We start from the raw sequence: 23,585 nt of genomic DNA, 5'->3' as shown, positions 1-23,585 counted from the left end.
GCAGGGTGAACAGGCAGTGGCTCGGGTGGTTGTTGTCCTTGATCTTTTTGGCCTTCCTGTGACATCGGGTGCAGTAGTTGTCCTGGAGGGCAGGTAGTTTGCCCCTGGTGATGCATTGTGCAGACTGCACCACCCTCTGGAGAGCCTTGCGGTTGTGGGCGGTGCAGTTGCCATATCAGGTGTTGATACAGCCCGACAGGATGCTCTCAAATGTGCATCTGTAAAAGTTTGTGAGGGTTTTAGGTGACAAGCCAAATTTCTTCAGCCTCCTGAGGTTGAAGATGCACTGTTGCGCCTTCTTCACCACACTGTGTGGGTGGACCATTTCAGTTTGTCCGTGATGTGTATGCCTATGAACTTAAAACTTTCCACCTTCTCCACTGCTGTCCCATCGATGTGGATAGGGGGGTGGTCCCTCTGCTGTTCCCTGAAGTCCACGATCATCTCCTTTGTTTTGTTGACGTTGAGTGAGAGGTTGTTTTCCTGACACCACACTCCGCGTGCCCTCAGATCCTCCCTGTAGGCTGTCTCATCATTGTTAGTAATCAAGCCTACTACTGTTGTGTCGTCTGCAAACTTGATGATTGAGGTGGAGGCGTGCATGGCCATGCAGTCATGGGTGAACAGGGAGTACAGGAGGGGCTGAGCACGCACACCTGTGGGGCCCCAGTGTTGAGGATCAGTGAAGTGGAGATGTTGTTTCCTACCTTCACCACCTGGGGGCGGCCAGTCAGAAAGCCCAGGACCCAATTGCACAGGGCGGGGTTGAGACCCAGGGCCTCAAGCTTAATGATGAGCTTGGAGGGTACTATGGTGTTGAATGCTGAGCTGTAGTCGAAGAACAGCATTCTTACATAGGTATTCCTCTTGTCCAGTTGGGATAGGGCAGTGTGCAATGTGATGGCGATTGCATTGTCAGTGGACCTATTGGGGCGGTATGCAAATTTCGACCTGTCTCAGCTAAAGTGTGTTGGGAAATACTCAGTAGGGTCTCTACTAACCAAACGTGGTTCGTTTTGGGAGGGGGATTGTGTCGTACATACCCAGCAGCACTTCGTTCTCCACCCCCTCTATAGCCCCCAATGCAATGCACTGTAATAGACTGCACATGGGGTACATATGGACTTGTAGAGAGAACTTTTCTACCTGCCTCAGCTAAAGTGGGGTGGGAAATACTCAGTAGGGTCTCTTGGCACTTTTTGTAGAGTTTAACATGTATTACAAGAGACAACAAGGCTACAAGGCTAACAGTACACAGTTTAATCAAGCTTCCAGAACAACAATGAACGTTATCTACAAGTTATACGCCTCTATGTGTTGTTTTTCTTTCAAGGTTAGCAGCCCACTGTAAAGGCCTATTAACCAAGTTTTCAAAAACCAATAACAGAGACAAGATGGAGAGATAATGCATAAGACAGAGACGTGATGAGTATCTATCAAGGTTATTAAAGGCATTTTCTGTAGCGTTTTAAATGTATTATGTAGTAATTTTCTCTCTGATAACGCATATTGAATGTACTCTCGCATGCCATTGTGACGAAGCTTATTCACGTTGCCCTCTAATAAGACTGCTTTAGAGAATAAGCACACATGAACCCCACAACTACTACTGTCTGACTTTTTTCTAAAATGGGGGCACTGATGAGAAAATCATAGTTAGTGTCACATCCACCACAAATCGATACATTGCCAGGTATTTGTGAAGTGGTAGTGCATCCTTTAATTCTCTTTCATACTGGCTTAAGGAATCCATAATTTAAATATTTAATTAAATGCAATTACTGCCACTGACTGTATGTTGTATTTCTATGGCTATAACTGTCCAATGTGACTTTAGATGCTCAAAACACCACCAATTATGCACTGTTCCAGGCACATTTGGCATAACCTTTTTGTCGTCCAAAAACAGACTATGTAATTCCTGACTCGCAAAAGACACAGGGGACATTAAAACCTCTTAAGGATCGTACCCTTTGTTCAATTTTAGCCTAAAATGACATACCCAAAACTAACTGCCTGTAGCTCAGGACCTGAAGCAAGGATATGCATATTCTTGATACCATTTGAAAGGAAACACTTTGACTTCAAAGTGGAAATGTGAAATGAATGTAGGAGAATATAACACATTAGATCTGGTAAAAGATAATACAAACCAAAAAACATGTTTTTTTGTGTTGTTCCGTCATCTTTGAAATGCAAGAGAAAGACCATAATATAATATTGCAGTTTAGGCGCAATTTCGATTTTGTCCACTAGATGACAGCAGTGTGTGTGTAAAGTTTCAGATTGATCCAGTGAAGCGTTGCAATACTGGACAATATTTTGTATCAAGTCTGCCCAAATGTGCCCGGATTGGTCACTTGATACACTTTCAAGTACATAACTATAGAGGACATACAAAAATGATATGGTAATGCAAAATGTAAGTTTATACACTCCCAGGATCATTAGCTTATACACTATCTTTCTCACATCTAGATGACCATGGTGTGGAGCCAGAGACAGCAGGGGTTCAAACTGTAGAACCCTGTTCCTACATATGAATATAAACATTTATTTTATCAAATAAAACTAGGCTACATTTTATCTCTGGGACCCTCAGGATGACAAATCAGAGCAAGATTACTGAATGTAAGTACATTATTTACCTTCAGGTGAATGTATCAAACCAGTTGTCGTGATAAGCCTTTTGTTGTTGTGCACTCTCCTCAAACAATAGCATGGTAATTTGTCACTTTAATAGCTACTGTAAATTGGACAGTGCAGTCAGATTAACAAGAATTTAAGCTTTCTACTCATATAAGACATGTCTATGTGTAACGGATGTGAAATGGCTAGCTAGTTAGCGGGTGCGCGCTAGTAGCATTTCAATCAGTTACATCACTTGCTCTGAGACTTAAGTAGTGTTGCCCCTTGCTTTGCAAGGGTCGCGGCTTTTGTGGGGCGATGGGTAACGACACTTCGTGGGTGTCAGTTGTTGATGTGTGCAGAGGGTCCCTGGTTCGCGCCCGTGTCGGGGCGAGGGGACGTACTAAAGTTATACTGTTACATTGATGCTGTTGACCCGGATCACTGGTTGCTGCGGAAAAAGGAGGAGGTTGAAAGGGGGGTGAGTGTAACGGATGTGAAATGGCTAGCTAGTTAGCGGGTGCGCGCTAGTAGCATTTCAATCAGTTACGTCACTTGCTCTGAGACTTAAGTAGTGTTGCCCCTTGCTTTGCAAGGGCCGCGGCTTTTGTGGAGCGATGGGTAACGACGCTTCATGGGTGACTGTTAATGTGTGCAGAGGGTCCCTGGTTCGCGCCCGTGTCGGGGCGAGGGGACGACGTAAAGTTACTACTGTTACATATGTCCTGGAAAGTTTGCTGTTACTTACAACTGTCATGCAAATCACATTAGCGGACGTTAGCTCAACCGTCCCGGTATAGTTACACCGATCCCATAGAAGATAATAGAAATTGCATCTTCAGATGTGACTTCAAAAGATAATTGTACCCATCAATTATTCGGTCATTGAAACAATTGTTATTGTTTAATATGTTATAATCCTCTTTAGTAAGTGAAGATGGAAGAGTTTTGGTTGTCTTTGGAATTTGAAGTTTAGTAATTTTTTTGTGCATTTGTCAGAGCACAGGTGACTTTTGATATTTCTGAAGAAAATGTAGTACTTTCTCAATGTGTTTCTTTTCGTATGATACTAGATAGAACACAGCTTGCTTCAGGAATTATTGGACCTTCTCTAAGGTAAAGCACACACTTGATTTTGATACTTGAGTGCAGTCGGTATACCAGAGCTTGCCATGCAGTGTGTACGATTTCCCAAATGGGTAATTATATGAAATGCTATAATACTAGATAATTCGAAGAAGTGTATGTTATATACAGTATACTATATGCAGGATATTTCATTTGTCAGGCAGAGCGATTGACCTGATGGATTTTTTGGCACATGTCAAGGTTGGCCGTGGGCTGATTTGAATAGGTCGCAGGTCGCAGGTCGCAATTGTAAATGAGAACGTGTTCTCAATTTGCCTACCTGGTTAAATAAAGGTTAAATAAAAAAAATAAAAAATAAAAATGTGTAGCCATTACCATCACCATTAGGTTAATCTAGGTCGATAACAGGTATGCCAATCCATCATTGTTTACATTTTATTTCACACTGGAAGCAACAACAAAAAAAGTGTTAAAGTGTTTTGCCTTTACAACTAATAGTTAACACAACGAATATTAATTTATTGTTTTGGAATTAGTATAACATGCAGGACTAAATGCATATGGCGCCGGAGGAGCCGGAGGAGATGGCCGCCGTTTACAGTCTCCTAACCAATTGTGCTATTATGTGTTTTTTTCCGCGATATTTGTAAATTATTTTGTACATAATGTTTCTGCAACCGTATCTTAGGGAAGAAAAGAGCTTCTGGATATCAGGACAGCGATCACTCACCTCGGATTAGACAAAGATTTCTTCAACAACAACAACAACAAGCAGGACTCACACGATATTCTCCAAACACCCCACGGGGCAGACATCCCAATTATTCGCAAAAGGAAGCGACGCAGAGGATGAAGAGCCGGATGCCTCGTCCGGACCCGCAGAAGGCAACTAGGAAAGCTGCCGTTACCGTCAATATTACTCACCAACGTGCAATCATTGGACAATAAACTAGATGAGGTACGATCACGAATATCCTACCAACGGGACATCAAAAACGGTAATATCCTATGCTTCACGGAACGCTGCACCGGCAGGATAGAACAGCACACTCCGGTGAAACGAGGGGGGGCGGTCTGTGCATATTTGTTAACAACAGCTGGTGCACGAAATCTAAGGAAGTCTCTAGATTTTGCTCACCTGAAGTAGAGTATATTGTGATAAATTGCAGGCCACACTACTTGCCTAGAGAGTTCTCAGCTATACTTTTCGTGGCTGTTTATTTACCACCACAGACAGATGCTGGCACTAAGACTGCACTCAGTCAGCTGTATAAGGAAATAAGCAAACAGGAAACCACTCATCCAGAGGCGGCGCTCCTAGTGGCCGGAGACTTTAATGCAGGGAAACTTAAATCAGTACTACCAAATCTCTATCAACATGTTAAATGTGCAACCAGAGGGAACAATTCTAGATCACCTGTACTCCACACACAGAGACGCGTACAAAGCTCTCCCTCGCCCTCCATTTGGTAAATCCGACCACAACTCTATCCTCCTGATTCCTGCTTACAAGCAAAAATGAAAGCAGGAAGCACCAGTGACTCGGTCTATAAAAAAATGGTCAGATGAAGCAGATGCTAAACTACAGGACTGCCTTGCTATCACAGACTGGAACATGTTCCGGGATTCTTCCGATGACATTGAGGAATACACCACATCAGTCACTGGCTTTATCAATAAGTGCATTGAGGACGTCGTCCCCACAGTGACTGTACGTACATACCCCAACCAGAAGCCATGGATTACAGGCAACATTTGCACTGAGCTAAAGGGTAGAGCTGCCGCTTTCAAGGTGCGGGACTCTAACCCGGAAGCTTACAAGAAATCCCGCTATGCTCTGCGACGAACCATCAAACAGGCAAAGCGTCAATACAGGGCTAAGATTGAATCATACTACACCGGCTCCGACGCTTGTCAGATGTGGCAGGGCTTGCAAACTATCACAGACTACAAAGGGAAGCACAGCCACGAGCTGCCCGGTGACACGAGCCTACCAGACGAGCTAAATCACTTCTATGCTCGCTTCGAAGCAAACAACACTGAGGCATGCATGAGAGCATCAGCTGTTCCGGACGACTGTGTGATCACGCTCTCCGTAGCCGATGTGAGTAAGACCTTTAAACAGGTCAACATACACAAGGCTGCGGGGCCAGACGGATTACCAGGACGTGTACTGCGGGCATGTGCTGACCAACTGGCAGGTGTCTTCACTGACATTTTCAACATGTCCCTGATTGAGTCTGTAATACCAACATGCTTCAAGCAGACCACCATAGTCCCTGTGCCCAAGAACACAAAGGCAACCTGCCTAAATGAGTACAGACCTGTAGCGCTCACGTCCGTAGCCATGAATTGCTTTGAAAGGCTGGTAATGGCTCACATCAACACCATTATCCCTGGACAAAAGGAACACCTATGTGAGAATGCTGTTCATTGACTACAGCTCAGCGTTCAACACCATAGTACCCTCAAAGCTCACCACCAAGCTAAGGAACCTGGGACTAAACACCTCCCTCTGCAACTGGATCCTGGACTTCCTGACAGGCCGCCCCCAGGTGGTGAGGGTAGGTAGCAACACATCTGCCACGCTGATCCTCAACACTGGAGCTCCCCAGGGGTGCGTGCTCAGTCCCCTCCTGTACTCCCTGTTCACCCACGACTGCATGGTCAGGCACGACTCCAACACCATCATTAAGTTTGCTGACGACACAACAGTGACGACCTGACATGATGACTCCTTGCTGTCCCCAGTCCACCTGGCCATGCTGCTGCTCCAGTTACAACTGTTCTGCCTGCGGCTATGGAACCCTGACCTGTTCACCGGACGTGCTACCTGTCCCAGACCTGCTGTTTTCAACTCTCTAGAGACCGCAGGAGCGGTAAAGATACTCTTAATGATCGGCTATAAAAAGCCAACTGACATTTACTCCTGAGGTGCTGCACCCTCAACAACTACTGTGATTATTATTTGACCATGCTGGTCATTTATGAAGATTTGAACATCTTGGCCATGTTCTGTTATAATCTCCACCCGGCACAGCCAGAAGAGGACTGGCCACCCCTCATAGCCTGGTTCCTCTCTAGGTTTCTTCCTAGGTTTTGGCCTTTCTAGGGAGTTTTTCCTAGCCACCGTGCTTCTACACCTGCATTGCTTGCTGTTTGGGGTTTTAGGCTGGGTTTCTGTACAGCACTTTGAGATATCAGCTGATGTACGAAGGGCTATATAAATACATTTGATTTGATTTTGATAACACTGTCTCCCTACAAAACGAACCATATTTGGTTTGTAGAGGGGTAGGATGACCTGAAATATTTGGCTTTTACAAAATGTGATGCTGTTTTCAAATGAAACACAATACCTTGCTCTTGTTAAAGCTTTTAGAATTTATTGAAAAACTGAGTATTTCACACCCCAGGTAGAAAAGTTTTCTCTCTCCAAGCCAATATGTACAGTACCAGTCAAAAGATTGGACACAGCTACTCATTCAAGGGTTTTCTTTATTTTTACTATTTTATGCATTAGAGAATAATAATGAAGACATCAAAACTATGAAATAACACATATGGAATCATGTAGTAACCAAAAAAGTGTTTTATAATTTAGATTCTTCAAAGTAGCCACCCTTTACCTTGATGACACTCCTGGCATTCTCTCAATCTGCTTCATGAGGTAGTCACCTGGAATCCATTTCAATTAACAGGTGTGCCTTGTAAAAAGTTAATTAATGCATTCGAGCCAATCAGTTGTGTTGTGACAATGTAGGGGGGTATACAGAAGATAACCATACTTGGTAAAAGACCAAGTCCATATTATGGCAAGAACAGCTCAAATAAGCAGTCTCAGTCCCAGAAACAACAGTCCATCATTACTTTAAGACATGAAGGTCAGTCAATTCAGAACATTTCAAGAACTTTCAAAGTTTCTTCAAGTGCAGTCGCAAAAACCATCAAGCGCTTTGATGAAACTGGCTCTCCTGAGGACCGCAATAGGAAAGGAAGACCCAGAGTTACCTCTGCTGCATGACAAGATATAGAGGATAACTTCATTAGAGTTAACTGCACCTCAGAAATGAAATGCTTCACAGAGTTTAACATCAAATGTTCAGAGGAGACTGCGTGGCCTTCATGGTCGAATTGCTGCAAAGAAACCACTACTAAAGGACACCAATAATAAGATTATACTTGCTTGGGCCAAGAAACACAAGCAATAGACATTAGACCGGTGAAAATCTGTCCTTTGGTCCGATGAGTCTACATTTTTTATTTTTGGTTCCAACCACTGTGTCTTTGTGAGATGCAGAGTAGGTGAACAGATTATCTCCGCATGTGTGGTTCCCACTGTGAAGCATGGAGGAGGAGGTGTGATGTGTGGGGGTGCTTGGCTGGTGACACTGTCTGTGATTTATTTCGAATTCAAGGCACACTTAACCAGCATGGCTACCACAGTATTCTGCAGCAATACGCCATCCCATCTGGTTTGTGCTTAGTGGGACTATTAATTGTTTTTCAACAGGACAATGGCCAAACACACCTCCAGGCTGTGTAAGGGCCATTTGACCAACACGGAGAGTGATGGAGTGCTGCATCAGATGACCTGGCCTCCACAATCCCCTGACCTCAACCAAATTGAGATGGTTTGGGACGAGTTGGACCACAGAGTGAAGGTAAAGCAGCCAACAAGTGCTCAGCATATGTGAGAACTCCTTCAAGACTGTTGGAAAAGCATTCCAGGTGAAGCTGGTTTTTTGGTTACTACATGATTCCATATGTGTTATTTCATAGTTTTGATGTCTTCACTATTATTCTACAACGTAGAAAATAGTAAAATTAAAGACAAACTATGAGAAGGTTTGTCCAAACTTTTGACTGGTACTGTAAATATATATATTTATACTCCATACTCCAACATTGCTCATCTTAATATTTCTTAATTCCATTTTTTTACTTTTACATTTGTGTGTATTGTTGTGAATTGTGAGATATTACTGCACTGTTGGAGCAAGCATTTTATTTATTTATTTTATTTTATTTAACCTTTATTTAACCAGGTAGGCAAATTGAGAACACGTTCTCATTTACAATTGCGACCTGGCCAAGATAAAGCAAAGCAGTTCGACACATACAACAACACATAGTTACACATGGAGTAAAAACAAACATATAGTCAATAATACAGTGAAAAAAATAAAAAAATAAGTCTATATACTGTCACGGCTCCTCCTCTGCAGTGCAGGGGGCGGTTCCTCCTGCAGGCAGAGGAGGGTCGTTAGTGATTGGAGCCACCTGGGCTCAGGGTATAAAGCTGTCACTAATCACTCTTGCTCTCTCTCTCTCTCTGCTCCTCCAGGTATGCTCATGATTTGTTTGTTCCTTTTTAGTTTTGCATAGTTTTCACTCAGACATGTTCACACACACATATTCACACATTCATGCACTTTACATACACCTTACATTCTGATACTTCCACACCTCATTCCTTTTTCTTAGTTTAAGTTAATAGTTTGTTTAATAATAAAGAATACTTTTGAATTGGCCTATACCTGTTGTTCGTGTCCTCTCATTTGTCACAGGCTATGAGCCGGCTTGTGACAAGTGGGGGCTCATCCGGGATTGTAGTTAACTTGGGTTAGTTTAGTTTAGTTTGCCAAATGTTTTTTTGTTTGAGTGGATGTTTTGGTTGGGCCAATTTTGTTTAAGAGAGAGTTGAGAGCCATGTGTTCTTTTGGTTCAGTTAGCTTGGTAGCTAAGCAATTCACTCTGTGTTTTTCTGGGTTTTGTTCAGGTGGGAGTCCTCTCCTGTTCAGGCATATCAGCAAGTGTCCATAGGAGGCTTGTGGTGATTTTGTTTTAGGTGGCAGTGAACGTGGGTAGAGCATCCTTTTCCCTTTTCCCCTACATCGGCTCGGGAGCACCTCCGCGGTTATGGGAGGGCTGCCAGTTTCTGGTTGTCTTTTCCTCTCCACTGGTTTTGTGTGCATAAAACCCCACCACATGTGACTGCACGAAGACCAGGGCCAGTTAGTTAGTAGTTTTTGGAGGATAGTGGGGTGTGGCTCCTGTCCTTGAACCCAGATTGACAGCAGGTGAGTTGTGTTTTTTTTGAGCATTTGTAATAGTTGTATTGGTTGAGGAAAATGTCTTCCATTTTGAGTAGTTTTGTTCAAGCTCCTTCAGAGGTAGCCTTAGAGTTGTGTACTAAGGAGCAGTTAATTGAAATTGCTGAACATTATCAGATTGAGATTGTTGATAAAAAAATTAAAGAGACTGTTAAAACTAGCTTAAAGCAGGGTCTTAGGGAAATGGGTGTTTTTGGCGGTCAGTCTGCTAGTAGTGAGGGTGCAAGTTCAGGCTAGCCCTTCATTAACTTTTGAGCAGCAGAGGGAACTGTTGCAAATGCAATTAGAGCAAATGCAAATGCAATTAGAGATAGAGCGATTGAAAAATGCTAATAGACCGGAAAGACTACCACAGTTTGATGTTTCACAGAATCTTCATTTGTTGCCTAAATTTGATGAGTCAGATCCAGACACATACTTTACTTTATTTGAGCGTATTGCGGAAGCTAGAGCTTGGTCAGATTTGGACATGACTATGTTGTTGCAATGTGTACTTACAGGTAAAGCACGTGAGGCTTTTGCAGCACTGAGTGTAGCTGACAGTAAAGTTTATGCTAAAGTTAAATCAGCAGTTCTGAAGGTCTACGAGCTTGTGCCAGAGGCATATCGTCAACGTTTTCGTTACAGGAAAAAGTTAGATTCACAAACCTATTCTGAGTTTGTTTGTGATTTAACTTCTGCATTTAATCGTTGGTGTACAGCTTCTGAAGTTAGTACTTTTGAGGGTCTGTCTAATTTGATTGTGTTAGAACAGTTAAAAAATTCTGTGTCTGACCAGGTTGCTACATACATGAATGAACGTAAAGTTAAGTCTCCAAGTGATGCAGCCATCCTTGCAGATGAGTACAGGCTAACACATAAAAGCCATTTTGAGTCAAACAGTGATATGTACCATAAGAATAACTTTACTCCTAGGAATAGTAGGTCACCTTTTTGGGGGGCATCTTTCCAAAGGCCTCAGCAGAAGTTTGGGTCTGGAGGACTTAAAGCACCGGTTAATGCTAATACCTGTCGCTACTGTTTAGTTGAAGGACATTGGAAGAAAAATTGTCCTCTGCTTAAATCAAAACAGTCAGTTCAAGTTAAACCTGTTGTGATGGCAAGTCCTGTTACAGCCTCTGACCACCAGGGTGAGCTGTGTCAGCCACTAGTTGAGTTTGATTCTCAGTTTTCCCGCTGTGATTTTTCAGCCTTTATTTCAGATGGTGTAGTGTCCCTGGTAGATGGCAACCAGAAGGTTAAAATCAAGATCCTAAGAGACACTGGAGCTTTAGATTCTTTTATTCTGGAATCTGTGTTGCCATTCTCTAAAGAGTCTGATACTGGCCGTTGTGTAATGGTATGTGGTATGGGTTTAGTTCCATTCTCTTGTCCTTTACATGAAGTTACCCTAAAATGTGGTCTGGTAGAGGGTGATGTAGATGTTGGGGTTAGACCTCAGTTGCCAGTAGAGGGAGTGCACATGATTTTGGGGAATGACTTGGCAGGTAGTAAGGTGTGGGCAGATGGCAAATTAAACATCTGTAAGAAGCAACCTTCAGTGTCCCCTGCAAGGGAATCTCCGGATCAGAACTGTGTGTCTCCTGAGATATTTCCAGTTTGTGCGGTTACCCGCGCAGCCTCTCGTAAGAAGATTGAGAGTAAGCCAGAAAGTCTTGAGTTGCCAGTCAAACTCCAGACAGAACAGTTGACTAGTTCTAGAGATTCCTTGATGGCTGAGCAAAAAGCCGATACTACTTTGGCTGATCTGTTTGATAAAGTGGTTCCTGATTCAGTGGTGAGGAATAGTGCTCAGTGTTATTTTCTTCTTGATGGGCTGTTGGTCAGGAAATGGGTTCCACACTATGATCAGGGTCTAGGAGAACCAGTCTTTCAAATAGTTGTACCTACTACTTTGCGAAATAAAGTGTTGCAAACTTCACATGGTGATGTGGCAGGTCATATGGGTGTTCGTAAAACGTATGATCGTATACTTCGTTATTTTTTCTGGCCACGTTTAAAGCGGGATGTATCTCAGTTTATTAAAACTTGTCATACGTGTCAGTGTACAAGTAAGCCAAACCAGGTCTTACAAGGTCGGTTGAAAAACTCTCAGACTTTGCAAAACCTTGGGGTTTTGGTAGATCATTTAGACTCTGAGAAACGTGATGAATTGGTAGCTCTTATTAGAAACTACCCTGTTTTGTTTTCTGACACTCCATCACAAACCCACTTAATTGAACATGATATAGACATCGGAGATGCTAAGCCTATCAAACAGAGATTTTATCGTGTGTCTGAGGAGAAGAGACTAAAACTGGAAACAGAGATGCAGTCTATGTTGGACACAGGTATTGATTTGGCAAAATGTGAGTTTGCCAAAGCTACAGTCACATACCTAGGCAAGGTTGTGGGTCAGGGATTTGTCTGTCCCGTGGAAGCCAAGGTTCAGGCTGTGAGACAGTTCCCACAGCCCTCTACAAAGAAAGAACTGATGCGCTTCCTGGGAATGGCGGGGTACTACCGTGCTTTTTGTAAACTTTTCGGTAGTAGTGTCCCCACTGACCAATCTGTTGAAGGCCAAGGCTGAATTTATCTGGTCCACCCAGTGTCAAGAGGCATTTGATGCAGTTAAGACTCTTTTGTGTTTGGCACCTGTGTTGGCAGCACCAAATTTTGGGAAACCTTTCAAATTGCAGGTAGACGCCAGTCAAATCGGTGCTGGGGCTGTGCTTCTCCAGGAGAATGACGACAAGGTTGAGTGTCCAGTCAGTTTCTTCTCCCGAAAATTTAATAAGTATCAGAAAAACTATTCTGTAATTGAAAAGGAGGCTTTAGGTCTCATTTGGGCTTTACAGCACTTCGAGGTCTATGTTGGTTCTGGTTTGACCCCTTTAACTGTGTTCACTGACCACAACCCACTGGTTTTTCTGAGGTCCCTGCAAAACCCCAACCAGCGCCTGATGCGTTGGGCTTTGTTCTTGCAACCATTCAACCTTGATATTAGGCACATTAAGGGTAAGGATAATATCATTGCTGATGCTCTGTCCCGTGCTCCTTTAACCTAGCTTGTACCTTTTCTCTGTTGACCCCTACGGGCTGTCTGTGCCTCTTTCCTCTTAAATTGCTCCCCAGGTACCAGGGCTGCCGAGTTTGAGGGACGGACAGTCGGCTGGGGGACACGGGGCTACTGCTAGGAGCCGGGATTGTTTTTTTTTGTTTATTTGTTTTTGGGGAAATTTGAATTATTTTGATTATGTTGGAGGAAGTTGGGTTGAGGGTGGGACCCTCATTTTAAGGAGGGGGGTGTCACGGCTCCTCCTCTGCAGTGCAGGGGGCGGTTCCTCCTGCAGGCAGAGGAGGGTCGTTAGTGATTGGAGCCACCTGGGCTCAGGGTATAAAGCTGTCACTAATCACTCTTGCTCTCTCTCTCTCTCTGCTCCTCCAGGTATGCTCATGATTTGTTTGTTCCTTTTTAGTTTTGCATAGTTTTCACTCAGACATGTTCACACACACATATTCACACATTCATGCACTTTACATACACCTTACATTCTGATACTTCCACACCTCATTCCTTTTTCTTAGTTTAAGTTAATAGTTTGTTTAATAATAAAGAATACTTTTGAATTGGCCTATACCTGTTGTTCGTGTCCTCATTTGTCACAGGCTATGAGCCGGCTTTTTTTTGTATTGTTGTGAATTGTGAGATATTACTGCACTGTTGGAGCAAGCATTTTATTTATTTATTTTATTTTATTTAACCTTTATTTAACCAGGTAGGCAAATTGAGAACACGTTCTCATTTACAATTGCGACCTGGCCAAGATAAAGCAAAGCAGTTCGACACATACAACAACACATAGTTACACATGGAGTAAAAACAAACATATAGTCAATAATACAGTGAAAAAAATAAGTCTATATACAATGTGAGCAAGTGAGGTGAGATAAGGGAGGTGAAGGCAAACAGATATATGTATAAATAAAAATATAAAAAGGCCATGGAGGCGAAGTGAGTACAACACAGCAAGTAAAATAAAAACTAAAAAAAAACACTGGAATGGTTGGTTTGCATTGGAAGAAAGTGCAAAGTAGAGACAGAAATAATGGGGTGCAAAGGAGCAAAATAAATTAATAAATAAATACAGTAGGTAAAGAGGTAGTTGTTTGGGCTAAATTGTAGATGGGTTATGTACAGGTGCAGTAATCTATGAGCTGCTCTGACAGCTGGTGCTTAAAGCTAGTGAGGGAGATAGGTGTTTCCAGTTTCAGAGATTTTTGTAGTTCGTTCCAGTCATTGGCAGCAGAGAACTGGAAGGAGAGGCATCCAAAGGAAGAATTGGTTTTGGGGGTGACTAGAGAGATATACCTGCTGGAGCGCGTGCTACGGGTAGGTGCTGCTATGGTGACCAGCGAGCTGAGATAAGGGGGGACTTTACCTAGCAGGGTCTTGTAGATGACCTGGAACCAATGGGTTTGGCGACGAGTATGAAGCGAGGGCCAGCCAACGAGAGTGTACAGGTCGCAGTGGTGGGTAGTATATGGGGCTTTGGTGACAAAACGGATGGCACTGTGATAGACTGCATCCAATTTATTGAGTAGGGTTTTGGAGGCTATTTTGTAAATGACATCACCGAAGTCGAGGATTGGTAGGATGGTCAGTTTTACAAGGGTATGTTTGGCAGCATGAGTAAAGGATGCTTTGTTGCGGAATAGGAAGCCAATTCTAGATTTGACTTTGGATTGGAGATGTTTGATGTGGGTCTGGAAGGAGAGTTTACAGTCTAACCAGACACCTAGGTATTTGTAGTTGTCCACATATTCTAAGTCAGAGCCGTCCAAAGTAGTGATGTTGGACAGGCGGGCAGGAGCAGGCAGCGATCGGTTGAAGAGCATGCATTTGGTTTTACTTGTATTTAAGAGCAGTTGGAGGCCACGGAAGGAGAGTTGTATGGCATTGAAGCTCGCCTGGAGGGTTGTTAACACAGTGTCAAAAGAAGGGCCAGAAGTATACAGAATAGTGTCGTCTGCGTAGAGGTGGATCAGAGAATCACCAGCAGCAAAAGCGACATCATTGATGTAAACAGAGAAGAGAGTCGGTCCAAGAATTGAACCCTGTGGCACCCCCATAGAGACTGCCAGAGGCCCGGACAACAGACCCTCCGATTTGACACACTGAACTCTATCAGAGAAGTAGTTGGTGAACCAGGCGAGGCAATCATTAGAGAAACCAAGGCTGTCGAGTCTGCCAATGAGGATGTGGTGATTGACAGAGTCAAAAGCCTTGGCCAGGTCAATGAATACGGCTGCACAGTATTGTTTCCTATCGATGGCGGTTACGATATCGTTTATGACCTTGAGCGTGGCTGAGGTGCACCCATGACCAGCTCTGAAACCAGATTGCATAGCGGAGAAGGTGTGGTGTGATTCGAAATGGTCGGTAATCTGTTTGTTGACTTGGCTTTCGAAGACCTTAGAAAGGCAGGGTAGGATAGATATAGGTCTGTAGCAGTTAGGGTCAAGGGTGTCCCCCCCTTTGAAGAGGGGGATAACCGCAGCTGCTTTCCAATCTTTGGGGATCTCAGACGACACGAAAGAGAGGTTGAAGAGGCTAGTAATAGGGGTGGCAACAATTTCAGCAGATAGTTTTAGAAAGAAAGGGTCCAGATTATCTAGCCCGGCTGATTTGTAAGGGTCCAGATTTTGCAGCTCATTAAGAACATCAGCTGACTGTATTTGGGAGAAAGAGAAATGGGGAAGGCTTGGGCGAGTAGCAGAGGGGAGGGCAGTGCTGTTGTCCCGGGTAGGGGTAGCCAGGTGGAAAGCATGGCCAGCCGTAGAAAAATGCTTATTGAAATTCTCAATTATAGTGGATTTGTCGGTGGTGACAGTGTTTCCTATCTTCAGGGCGGTTGGAAGCTGGGAGGAGGTGTTCTTATTCTCCATGGACTTTACGGTGTCCCAGAACTTTTTTGAATTTGTGTTGCAGGATTTCACTACACCCGCAATAACATCTGCTAAACATGTGTATGGACCAATAAAATGTGATTTGATTTTGATTTGAAAAATGCAGAAATGTCTGCATTACAAACACTACATGTAATACTGTGGCTACCAATAAAACAAAAACAACAACAAAAATGAAACACGCTTGGCAGTTTACATCTGATAGAGACACTGATGAAGAATAGATTTTGTCAGAGAAAAATGATGGTTGTCTAAAAGCTGGTTGTACACTACGCGATTTTGTCCCCGATTTAACAGTCCCAGACATGTTTTTGAGATCAGACACAAAATACACATATTGTTTCCTACTCTGGGCGCGCGGCCGTCATCGTCGATCGTTTAATGTGACCGGGTCAAAGAGACGCCATCAGAGAGCTTTTCGATCCCGTCTTTGAGCAGTCACAGACATCCCGATATTTTCAAACATGCTTTATTTTTTCCCGCACAAAATCAGCGATGCTCTTGTAGTGTGAGATATGCAACAGCAAGATTTGAGAACGGCGATCAGCAATAGCCAACGAGAGCTCTCCAGAGAACGAGCCAGTGAGACGATGACGTATCGAATCATCCAGAATTTGTACTCTCGAGCAAGAGCAATGAGTACTACTAGTTTATACTTACGAAAGTGTAAAATCGTTACAGTTCTGACAAGCTCATTACACGAAGTGTTATTCAATTTAAAATGTATTGGCTAGATATTTGAACTCTATATGGCAAACGTGAATGTCTGACTAAAAACGTTTATTTGGCTTCTTTGAGCCACAGCTCGTTCTTGCTATCACATCACATCCTTGTTATTGAGCAAGAGCCACAACAGCAAAAACAATCTGTAGTATTTCTCCCAGTAGATGGCGCACAAACTCTTTCTTTCCGATCATTATGGACAGTCCCAAATTTCAAATCCAAGATGTATCGTATCAGATAAAGTAATCTTTGTTTGAACATTCTAAATAATTTCGTTTCAATTTATCCACTATATTCAGGTTGGAACAGTCTGAAAAGTCCAATAATTTAGCCCAAAGGGGGAGTGAGCAGTAGCCTACATGTTCATGCTGTGTATTTTTTAATCATTATTTTCAAGCCATGTTTTAATTTGATCAACATGATTTGTGAACTGCTGCGATTGTATAGACAAGGTGATACTTGAGTATTTATTCACATGGAAGGTTGTTTGTAAGCCACTTGTATTCATTTATGTAATTTTACCTTGAAAACATTTCTAATGAAACATCTAGCTGTCTGCACTGTGACTGTCTCTTCAAAATATGTAATGGCAACATGTAGCTAGCGATTATAGCATATGCTATATCATAAACGGCTACTGTATCTGACAATCTTGCTTCTAGAGACGTGAGATGCGATGTGAATGGATGAGGAAGTCATCCGCTTGCTTTTCTGGTGGTATTCATTAGAACACAACGCAGCAAACGTTTTAAACATTTTTCGACGGCACACGAAAATAAGCGATTTTTATTGGACAATTCCATAAAGTCCATCCCTATTTTAGTATGTTTGATTTAGTTTGGTGCCCAATGAATACAACCCCGAGCAATGGGAGAGGCGGGGACAAAATTTGGCAGCTTCATCTCTTGTGGGTGTGAGCTGAGACGTTATAGCAACGAGCTACAAACGGTATCTGAATTTCAACAAACGGGAACCGAATTGTTTTCAAATAGCTAGCTATGTTATCAATTGTTTGTTTTGCTAATATCTGTTTCATTTTGATAAAATTTGTCGTTCGTTAAGACCTCAATTAAAAACTCTAAACGATAATTGATGGTCATTGCTCTCCGTTCCTGTTGGATTTAATCTGGTAGGTTCACAACATTTGCTCGCCAGTTTGGCTAACATTGTTAGCATGCTAACATTTCCTAATTATTTGTACAGGTGTTTTTGTTTGACTAAATAATTGCATTATTCTGTAGTCACATCCGCAGGTTGATGGGTATGAATGTGCTAAAACGCCTACTAGCGATGTTAATTTGTTTTCATTTAACCCATTGCCAAGAATTTGATGCTAGCTAACGTTAACAAGGTGAAAAGCAGCTTCTGCCAGTTAGCCTGCTAACATTTAGTATATGCTAACCAGAAAGCTAGCTAGCTTTCCACGGTCAGTCCTGCCAGAGATTGGTTTAATTTCAGTTTCGTGTTAGTTAATACGAATGTTAGACATGACCACAATTAGCATTTTCGTTTTCTCCCAAATGCTTATTCAATAGTTTATTTTTCTATTGTAATTTAGTAAACGTTACACAGTGAATTGGCTAGTCTGATTAATCAAACCGTAATACACACATTGCTATGTAAACAGCCTGAAATGAATAGCTACAAAACCGTGTAAATGTTCTTTCCTTTACAAGCCAGAACGTTGAATAGAATGACGGTTGTCTGTGAGGTTTGTCATTTAGCTGCTTGAAATTTTAGACACACATAGCCACAGGAATAACGCTAGTTATACGTTATAAAACATCTTTAGTATTGTTTACCCGACTTTTTAGAGAACTGGTAGTTAATGTTAAGGTTGTTTTATATTGGATATTCGGTTTTCTCTCGTCAGTAGCTATTGAACCAAGGATGCCATGAAATTGGTTTAGTCTGAATCAGGAGAGGATGGATGGAGAACAATCCACACCTGTTAATTTTTTTTAAATGATCCGATTCAAAAAATATATTTAAAATTCACACAAAGGTGCTGACTGTTTTTCATCTAGCAATGCATGTTATTTAACTAGCTAACTTGTTAGCATATTCAATGGTCACCATCAACAGGATGCCACAGTTGCATGCTATTTTTATGCTTTTCATGTTCTGGGTTGACACTTTTTTTTCCTATGTGTGATTGAGTTTTTCATTTGGCTATTTTCTATAGACATCTGATTAACTTCTGACACGGCCTCTAAAGAAAAACACCAAGCTTTTGATGGAATGATCTCTAAGAATAGTCTGCAATGCGAAAGCAACACAAGTCTCCCTCATCCAACAATAATATTGTGATTAAAATGCATTGCTGTCCTCTGCAATTCCATTTTATTTGGAGTAATCAATGCCAAGCTGAATGAAAATGGCCCACCTCAAAGCTAACACCAGCTTGAGATTGTGAAGTACTGCAAATGTGTGGGATCCGAAGGTCAGCAGCAGTAATGCTCTGATGATGGAGAGCTATAACTAGGCCATGTCCACGCTGGTGCTATTGACTTAGATTCTACAAACTAGTGTATCACATTTAGATTCTACAAACTAGTGTATTACATTTAGGCCTAATCTTTTTTGATTTTGGTAATGAATTGGCAACTTTTTTATTGTTTTAAAATGAATTCCAGAATGTTTAACTGCCTGCTACGTTACCGAATGTCATCTCCTCTCTTCAATTACTTCTATGTCAGACAGATAGTTAATTAGTTTTATCTGCAGGCAAGCTTTTAATGGTACCTTAGCATTCGAGGGAATGTCAGGAAAGGAAAATAAAGTCACTCGAGTGCACAGCCTCCTGCCATGTGAGATTGTTGTTGCTAGAGGAGTGTTTTGTGTCGCAAACGGGCCAAGCATAACCAAATCTGGTCAGATGAGCCTAGGACAGGACGTCCAAAAGGCCAGAAACCGATGTGTTCGCAGCAGAATGAAATGAACCGGGCTAACCCCAGAGGTTCTCTAAACAGAAAAAGGCGGGCGCTAGAATAACTTGGCTTCTTGGAGCCCCTGGGTAGGCCTGGGCCTATGTCCAGTAAGAATACGATCACAAGATAGACCTAGGGCCCCACTATGGGGTACAGGTCTATCTTGTGATCGGATGCTTGCAGCAGATGCGTTGAGGTGTCCTGCCCTTTAAACCTGCTGAATGTGTGTCTGTTCAGATTACCACAGCCTAAACCAGCTGTCCATCAGGCCAGGGGATTTCTCTGCTTGGTGAGCTCTCCTCCTGGTGTTGGATTAGGCTCTCCTTTCCATCGCCATCCCTGGCAGCTTAGATGGACATTGGACAGCCCTGAGACAGTTGGTGCACCATTATGAATTATCCCCTCAACATAACTGTTTTTGCCTGTCTTGTGAATCTCTATCAGTTTTTATTGAGTGAAACATTTTCCTATATCTTGTCATGTGATAACTAGACTGATTTAAATACATTTTTTATTATTGTATATCCTAATGAGTGAAATGTTAGAACCTGATGTAATGTTTGATATTATCTAATGTCTGTAGGCAGGGGAGTGGTTTGTAAGCACAAGATTAACATGTTGTGGTGAAGCACCGTCTGCCAAAGGCTATATTGAGCTGAGTTTGTTTTCCTGTTGATTGAGTGGAGAGAGCAGTGGAGTTGAAGGCACAAGATCAGTTTCCCACTGTATGTACGCACTCAAGGTCAGAGGGCGTAGGAAGCACAGCAAAGCAAACTTTCTGGCCTGATAGTCTCCAAATGAGCTTGGGAGTAATGTCTCCTATTTGGCACCCGACCCAATGCTTCTTGGATACTCTTAGGGGCGAATTCAGTTGAAATGTTTTGTCAATTCAGGAAATTAGTTTAAAATCCTTCATGTTGAAAATTATTACGCTAGCAACAGATTCGGCTCCACCCACAAAGGGTAAAGAAAAATGAATTTCTCATTGAAATGCATTCATTTTAGTGCCGCATTAAATTGCTTAAATATTTTCAGAAAACCTTGTGTTTTCTATAGTCTTACCGTTGTTATTGTAGGAGTGGACCCGTTGTTTGCAGAGCGCACAACCTAGGCTACACTAAGTTTTGGTTTATTTATTTCCATTTAAGAGTTGTCAACTTATTCTTTGTCTTTTGTTTGGAGCGCTCCTGTCAATCGTGAGTAAGGGCACACCTGATTACACATATAGAAGTAGGCCTAGTCTACCTGGCCTGCGCACAAATGTAGGCCTATAAATGTGCCCATTTGGGGATCTAATGCTCTTTCTGATTTGTCTTAACTCACCATCACTGGAGCTTTTCAGTCATTTTTTCTTCACCTCAAATGGCAAGTAAACAAAGTCTCTGTTTTTACATCCATTTAGAATGATAATAGTTCATCAATGTAATCTTTCGAGCTCTCTCCCTATTGATTACCACTCAGCATGAAAGGGGAAATATGTCAAGCTCTGATTAGACAGAAACATCATAAAATAGGCCTACCTGATTACTACTTATCCCCTGCACAAAATAGCTTACAGCAGTGTATGTCTGTCTGGAGCTCACTGGGACAGGATACCCTTGAGGGACCAGAATTCTTTCATACAGTTTAGAAAATTTGCTAGCACCAGCTTTGCACTGGACCAAGTTAAGAGTTGATGCAATTTTGCAAGTTTGTTACAGACAAACCATGCTTAGCCTTTGTGATTTTATATGATATTTATTTTTATTAGGATATTTTCCAACTGTGGGCTGCAATGTTTTTATCTGTTGGCTTTATTTAGGCAATTTTTTTACATATTGGCAATAGAAGCTACTTGTAGATTTGTATAATTTTTATTTAGGTATAATTTTGATTATCATGACTGATTTTGAGATATGAAGACTTTATTATAAATTTTAAATTGTCCCACAAATGTGCATATGAAAATCATAACTGCCACGCAGATCAGTAGAAATGGTACGATAACGTGGCACTCCATATTGAAACGGTTGCTGACCCATGGTGTAGCCTATTACCAGCAACTTCAGGAACTTAATGGCAGAATCTGCGAAGACTAGCAGCGGGAGGAAGAGGGTTGGGAACAGGTTTTTTTCTTCTGTTTAGCCTATTGATGTCTGGCGCCCTCTTTAGTAATTTTGTATAGCAGTGCTTAAAGCATCAGACAAGCCTACATGTTTTTCTTTTCAGTGGTGCAGCGGTCTAAGGCACTGCATCTCAGTGCTAGAGGTGTCACTACAGACCATGGTTCGATTCCAGGCTGTCTCACAACCGGCAGTGATTGGGAGTTCCTATAGGGCTGTGCAGAATTGGCCCAGAGTCGTCCGTGTTAGGGTTTGGCCGGGGTAGGCCATCATTGTAAATAAGAATTTGTTCTTAACTGACTTGCTTAGTTAAATAAAGGTTAAAACCTTTTTTTTTTTTTTTTGAAAGTCGAACAAGTGAGCGTGGCTTAAGACGAGCAGAAAAGAACAACCAAGACTACTTCTTGCATCACGATAAACCAAATATGTTTGGAGATCCTCTCTTTGATACGCTGAACTCTAAATGCACTGCGGTCAAACTGACTACTTTCGGTTGACTAAGATTTATTTTCTTTGCCGGGGAGAGACCAAGAACATTATCATCGAGTTTTTGCTTTGCTTATTCTCCACTGCAGTGTAATTCTGTAGGCTAGGACTGGATCAAGCTGCTGCTAGCTGTTGAGCATTTTGAATGTGACGACATTCAAGCAACCCAAAGACTGCAAGCTAGCTAGTTGGCTAACAATTTTTGAATTAGACATTCATATCATAACCCTTCTAGGTAAGGTTGAAAGCAGTGTTATCTAGCCGGCATAACTTTTTGCTTTGTTTGTCGATCTCCAATGCTCTCTAGCAATGCAATACCAACCTGCTTAGCTGCCCAGCTAACAATGGGCAGCTAGCTAAATATTTCTAGTACAGAAAATACATTCTTCAAGTTGTATATTAGTAGGGCTGTAGTAAAGGATATATTACACAGCCAGTTAAGATGGCATTAATATGATTTACACCTACAAATATAGCATGTGCTTTGCTTGAAATTAACATGCAAGTAACGTTTTCCAACGTTCTGAAGCTTTACCCTTCGTGGTTATTGCTAAACAATCGGCCTCACAACATTGATGACACAAACCTGTCTTCCTCCATTGTAACATTCCGGTCTTTGATCTACCCAGTGAGGTTTTTGTTATGACTCATGTTTGAGGCACTACCCTTGTTATAGTAGGCTCAGGCCAGGTAAGGCTAATTTCTCTGAAGATATGATATTTTTACAAGAATTTCTCTCTTTTGACCTGCTGTTGTCTATAAGAAGTTGCTATGTGCTAAGCCATGCATTAGTTATTCATTGCCTCTTCATAGCTCTCAAATATCAACTCTCATTAGCAGCCATTACTCACCCCCATGAACTAGGTCTGTTTTTCACATAACAATCTTTTGATAATGATGAAGGACTGTTCCTTACAACAAAGTATAGAATTCTTGTTTTGCGCTGGTACAGAGGTGATAAAGTCGACATTAAATCCATATTCAGAATGTCATTGTCTAAGGCAAGCGAGCCAACTCGGCTAAGTTGCAGGCAATTCAAGCCTACACCCACACCTCAAGCCTTCAGACAGCCGACATCAGTATCCAAGATGGAAAATGTATGCAAATGCACAATAAATGGTTAGGTCTGCCCATGCTCAGACAGTAAAATGGCATTGTGACTGAGACATTTCACACCTAGGTCGTAACTGATTATCTGTTCCATATTCTAACTTAGTATGTTATCTACGGAACAATAAATTGGCACCCTGTATAAATTTAGACTACATCAGTGCTGTAAACTGTAAGTTATGAATAGGTGCTGGTTTACTGAGAACTATTACCCTTTTCTCTCTGCCACCCTGGCCTTTGGGTTAAATAACAAGCCCTTCTCATTCCTGTCCCCTAAAGAGATCTAGTTATTAAGGAATCAGTCCCATGGGATGCTCAGGCAACTGCTGTGTCAAAGGCAAGAGTAGCACAGCATCCACTATCCCCGACTACTACACCCTATTTTCTCTCTCTACCCATATTATTAGCACTTAACTAAATCGCCAATGGCCTATTTTCTAATTAAGGTCAAT

At 42.1% G+C, this 23,585-nt stretch overlaps 1 protein-coding gene across 3 annotated transcripts in view; it reads left to right on the top strand.

The window, feature by feature from the left end:
• Nucleotides 1–17,398: 17,398 nt before the first annotated feature.
• Nucleotides 17,399–23,585, top strand: part of fam13b (family with sequence similarity 13 member B) — a 75,612-nt gene continuing 69,425 nt past the window's right edge. For 2 of the 3 annotated variants that reach the window (XM_055926541.1, XM_055926539.1), the window contains exon 1: nt 17,399–17,634. The gene's annotated coding sequence lies outside the window, so the exon portion shown is untranslated. Of the gene's footprint in view, nt 17,635–19,672; nt 19,812–23,585 lie in introns of all 3 variants that reach the window. The other variant, XM_055926540.1, reaches the window with a different exon arrangement.

This window comes from Salvelinus fontinalis, chromosome 6 (assembly GCF_029448725.1).
Source record: "Salvelinus fontinalis isolate EN_2023a chromosome 6, ASM2944872v1, whole genome shotgun sequence".
In the NCBI taxonomy this organism is placed as follows: domain Eukaryota; kingdom Metazoa; phylum Chordata; class Actinopteri; order Salmoniformes; family Salmonidae; genus Salvelinus; species Salvelinus fontinalis.
The sequence above is the reverse complement of the archived record's forward strand: the minus strand, read 5'-3'. Positions and strand labels throughout refer to the sequence as shown.